This window comes from Fistularia commersonii, chromosome 8 (genome assembly GCF_037954325.1).
Source record: "Fistularia commersonii isolate RoL2024-O1a breed Wild chromosome 8, RoL_Fcom_v1.0, whole genome shotgun sequence".
Lineage (NCBI taxonomy): Eukaryota > Metazoa > Chordata > Actinopteri > Syngnathiformes > Fistulariidae > Fistularia > Fistularia commersonii.
The window spans coordinates 1,364,665-1,370,664 of NC_141291.1; positions in this window are offsets into that span (position 1 = coordinate 1,364,665).

Below are 6,000 nucleotides of genomic sequence, written 5' to 3' on the forward strand. Positions count from 1 at the left end.
AACTCCGGATCTCGACGGTGACCTGAGCTGGCTGGCTAGCCAGCTAGCCGGTGACCTGAGCCGGCTGGCTGGCTAGCTGGGCTCTCGAAACTCCGGATCTCGATGGCGCCTAGCAAGACGGCATTTCCATCAGCCGAAATCTTCTCGCTCCTCCTGCTCCACCATCTCTCCCTCCACCAAAAATCCATCTCCGACATCCAGCTCCAACACTTGCCTCCTCACAGCAGCGCAACAGTCAGCTGCACACCGGCGAAGCTCCTCCAGCTTTTCCCTGGACTGGCGCTCATCGCCACACTCTGCAATTATGGACTTCTTCCCAATAACTCTGTGTATGTTCTGTTCCTTCTGTTTTTACTTGTGAAGCGTCTTTGAGTGTCATGAAAAGCGCTATAAAAATCCCATGTATTATTATTTATTATTAACTTTCCCGATATGTTAATGGGCGGTGAGCCGTCGGACGGACCTTTGAACGGGTCCGCGAAGGTCGACCTGCTAGCCTCTCTTTACATGTTGTCTTGTATTTAAGATAAGATAAGATAAGAACAACTTTATTTATCCCAAAGGAAATTGTTGTACCAGAGTTTCAAGCAAAACATTTTAATAATAGATAATAGTCGGAAGGAGGGAGAATAAGAAATACAATAATATATAAAGTGTCTAAGTTAAGGCTATCAAGCGTTTTAAGGTCTTAAAAAGTACAAAGATTTAGATTTATCGAAACCGATCACATAATCGATCCATTTCCGCTTTTAAACAGAAGCCGTCCTTGTCCAGGAACTGACCTTTTCTGTCCCCGCCCAGATCGGGGTGCTCAAACAAACCACAGGAGAAGAGAATTGAGGTTTTATCTTCTCCACGCGCTGCTCCTCCGTGTGAGGAATCCCATTAGCCGTTAGCTAACGCCGCATTTATGCTAACCAACGATGTAGACGTTCCTCTGTGAGCTCCTCCGAGGCGTAGAAGAGCTTGTACCTTTTTTGTCTCTGCATTTCTTGCTGCCGCCGTCCATTCGGTCCCAAGAAAACATGAAGTGAGCTCCGCCGTCCCCGGCGCCCACGATGTCCAAATACCAGAAAAACACGGCCTCGTTTTTCGAAAGATTCTTGTAACTACAGAAAAAAAAAAAAAAAAAAAATCCAACGGCGCGAAAGGGACTCTTACGAGAAAGAGCCCAGAAGGGTTGCAGACAGATCTGCAGCGTTAGACAAACTGTGTTTGAAGATGTGGAGGTTCTCTTCGGGAGCCAGGAGGACGGAGAAGATCAGGAAGGAGTCCGTCAAAGGGACGCCACGTGGTGGATGATCTGGAGATGAAGTGGGGACGTGGACAGAAGAGGGATGGTGGAGATCTGGGTTGAAGGATGCTGCAGGTTGGGGCTTGTTGAGCCGCATTTTGTAATAACGGTGCATTTTGTAATAAACGTCCAAAATGTAATAACTTTTTCATTTCATTTTGTAATAAAGCCGCATTTTGTTATAAATTTTGATGCATTACGTAATAAGTTATTACATTTTGAGAAGATTATTACAAAATGTACTTGCAACTTTTTTATTCTCTAGGAAATGTAATAACATGGAATTTATAGAATATTCTCTGTTAATGCAACCTTTGAATAGTGTACTGATAGTAATTGCTAAGTACTGCTACTAGGCTAATACAGTGATACTAATAATAGGCCTAGCTTTTACAAATACTTTTAAGTAAAATAAAATACAATTAACAAACTTATGCTTTGGGATTGTTATTACATAATGCACCATCATAGTACTGATAATAGGCCTAGCTTTTACAAATACTTTAAAGTAAAATACTTTAAAGTAAAATAAAAAATACAATTAACAAAGGAATAGACTATGCTTTAGAATTGTTATTACATAATGCACCATGTTATTACATTTCCTAGAGATTAAAAAAAGTTGCAAGTGCATTTTGTAATAATCTTCTCAATATGTAATAACTTATTACATAATGCGGCAAAATTTATTACAAAATGCGTTTTTATTACAAAATGAAATGAAAAAGTGACTACATTTTGGACGTTTATTACAAAATGCACTATTATTACAAAATGCAGCTCAACAGGGCTGGAGGAGGACCGGCGAGGAGGTTCACGGATGGAGGCAGATGATTGGTTGTGGCGACCCAAAGGAGGAGAAGGTCTGCAGGTCCATCAGGTCTCCAGGGTCGTCTTCGACCTGCTCAGGAAAACGATTCAACCGGTTAATAGAGAAGAGCCAGATGCTAACGTAGCATAACGTAGCCATCACCGAGACCTCCGTGTGGAGCTCTGCTTTTACGAATCCTGCTTTTTTTGAAACAACAAGCACGCGTGTTCTAATGACGAATCAATCGATCGCTGATATTTGATCGTCAATTCACAATAAAAGTGTCAAAATGGCCGTGCCTGCAGCGGCGTCTGCAAAAGCGTCCCTCAAAAGGAGCTTCGTCTGATCCGTCCCTTTGAGCCGCTCCGGTCTGCGATTCAAAGAGAAAGCGCTCCGGAGTCGGGGGGGAATGGCTAATTAAAGAGGCCATCTACAAAAGGAAACCTTTTTGTTCCCCATAAATGTGGATTAAATCATGATGCAAAGTACTGAAACTAGGATAATACCGCGTGAAGTGGAGTCATTCAAAGGGTAAACGCGCCGCAGCGAAACAGGTTGCCGGTTTGAAAAGATAAATATTCAAAGAAAAAAAAAGCTCAAATTTTAACCGTTTAGTTTCGCTGGATGGGATTTTTGCGATGGCGGTGACCTCGATATCAACGTCAGGCTGCTATTAAAAATGGAAACGAGTTGGACGCGATGATGAAAATCAAAATTTGACGCTGAATGTAAAAAAAATAAGAAGAAATGTTGACATTTTTTATTTATGTTTCATCAACATCTGGATCAGGGCTGCAGCGGCCGGCCGAAGCTTCCTGGCTGGATTCTGACAGGCGACCCTCCAGATGCAGAGTTTTAATCTCCAACGTTTAAATCTCCCTTTTGAAATTTAAAATGAATTAACATGTAAGGATTTTTTTTTTCTTTTTTTTTAATTTATTTATTTCTTATTTTTATTTTTGCTACATATAAACAAAATCTGAGTTGCATTTTTTTTTGAACCGATGAAAAACTGCAGGGAAAACAAAAGGACATTTTCACATGCAACAAAACAATTTGAACTCAATAAAAAAATAAATAAATAGTGAGGTTGAAGGTTACTTTTAAGGAAAATGTCTATTTGAGTCTTGTATTTATGAAAAAAAAAAGAAAGAAAAAAAAGCTGATTTTAAATGATCTATCATCAGCAAACCAGAAATGCCGTGCTCTCTGTCCACGTTTATTTTGGATGTTATAAAAGTAATATAAAATGGCATTTTTAAAAAGGGGCGGCACAAAGGACCCTTGTTTGATTCCAACCGGTGGACGTTTCTGTGTGGAGTCTCCATGTCTGCATGGGGTTCCTCCATGTCCTCCAGTTTCCTGGATGGATGGATGGATGGATGGATTATAAAAATGAACAAACTGAAATAAAATAAATGTTAATTAAATACTTTTAAATGATTTTAAGAAGCCACGAGGAGCCGCGGGTTGGCATGAACGATTGTTTTTTGTCTTCTGAACGTAACCCAGATAGAATAGAATAGAACTTCATTAATCCTGAAGGATTTTGCGAGGAGGCTCTAAAATGACATCCGTTCACTTGAAATATGATATTGATTTTATCGCCGTCAGGTTTCCTTCTCGCAGGAAAGGAAACCAACTAATAACCAAGTAAATTTATAAACATTGGAGATCATGATTACATCCGGTCACTTCCTTATAAAATCCTTATTCGAGATCCAGGGTGTTGTAGCTAACGGTGGCTAACGGTGGCTAACGGTGGCTAACGGTGGCTAACGGTGGCTAACGGTGTTAGCCAACAAAGCTATAACATGTTTCCATCACCTCGTTGTTTCAAAGTGCTTTACACTGGATCGCATTCACACACACACACACACAAACACACACACACACACACACACACACACACACACACACACACACTAACAGGAGCAGAGGCGCTCGCCATACCATCAGGGGCGAGAGGGGGTTCAGTGTCTTACCAAAGATCCACCAGCTGAGCCGCAACTGCCTTCAATACATTGCTAGTCTACAGGCACACAAACACACACACACACACACATACACACACACACACACACACACACACACACATTAATATATATTTATATACAAAGATACAAAGTGTGCACTCCTGCAGAACAGATGCTCCCTTCCAGTGAACATACCCAGAACACACACTGGCATGGGTGAGGTCCATGCTGTGTGGCCCGTTGCTGCAACAGCTCTCTTCAACCCCACGGAATTTGCATGTCACACACACACACACACACACACACACACACACACACACCAACCGCAGCAGAGGCGCTCGCTATACCATCGGGGGCGAGTGGGGCTTCAGTGTCTCACCAAAGTTCCACCAGCTGAGCCATAACTGCCTTCGATGCGTTGCTAGTCTACAGGCACACACACACACACACACACACACACACAAAGACACGCACATTTATATGTATTTATATACAAAGTGTACACTCCTGCAGAACAGATGCTCCCTACCAGTGAACATACCCAGAACACACACTGGCATGGGTGACGTCCATGTTGTTGAGCAGCTCTCTCCAACCCCACGGAATTTGCATGTCACACACACACACACACACACACACACACACACACACACACACACACACACACACACAGACCTGCTAAACATGTCTCAAAGTTTGTTTTGATGCGTTCATAACGGTGGACACCATCAGACACATCCAGGTGTTCTGCTGCATCAGAGAACGCTAGCATCGGCTTAGCAGCTTTGAAATCAAGTTAAAAGAAAAAAAAATCTGTTTTACAAACAAGGACGGCATCGGCTCCATCTTCCGGCTGCGGCCAAACGAAGCAAGGCTGGACTCATTAAAGGGTGGTTTTGTTTACGCTACCCCTGATTCTTGCAGACAAACACAAATTGATGAGAATGAATGGAGGAAATTACACAACTTATTAAGATTATACAGTTTTGTGGGTTAAAAAAAATGGCATCGTTTGTCTTTTTGGCCGGAAGGAAAGCTCAATATTTCATGACGCCATCGCCTGCGAGGGGTTTTAGATTTCGCTATCAGCCCCGGGCAAAGCGACTGGTGGCTATTTGCGATTGTTGGAAGCGAGGCTGGCACGGCAGGCGGAGCGACGGCGGAGATCTGACTCGTGTCGACCACAGGAGAAGCAGGAAATTCAGAAGACAGAACGGAGTGCTGGGTGTGGAAAAAAAATGGAGATACAACAATGGATTCACCAGAAATAAAGACAGAATAAAAACTGGGAGATGTTGGAAGAAGAATTGGGGAAAATGCGCCGGGTATCGAACATGGAAAAGCAATCTGGCCCAAGAGCGCTGAAGAGCTCGGCCCGATATTGAGAAGGTGACGAGTGGAGATTGGTTCCACGTTTGCCTCCTCCCCTTGTTCTCTGGGGGGTCGGGAGGAAAATCCATCCATTCACGGTCTGTACTTGTATGTCCTGCTCACTGCTGGTCGGCTAGAGATTTATTCACGCTCAGTGAGGGACCATGGTGGGGACGCTTGGACACAAACATCTGTGATGTGCACCTGAAGCTCCACGCTCAAAAACAAACCAGTGAAGAAGAGGAAGGTGACACGGTGACAAGGAGGTGGAAGCTATCCCCGCTAGCCGATAGCCGTTAGCTAACTCCGCGGTTGTAATGGAGATGTTCCTTTGCGAGCCTTGGAAACCCCTCTGAGATGTTGAAGGCCAGAAGAGCTTGGACCTCTTTACTTCTTCATTTCTTGCTGCTTCTGTCCATTTTGTCCCAAGAAAAGCTGAAGTGGGCTCCCAGGTCCCCGGCTCCCACGAAAAACATGGCCTCATTTCTCTTGCAACAACAAAAGACCCTTGGGCCTCCTAGTTGCTCTGTATTTTCCTGCTTTTGTCC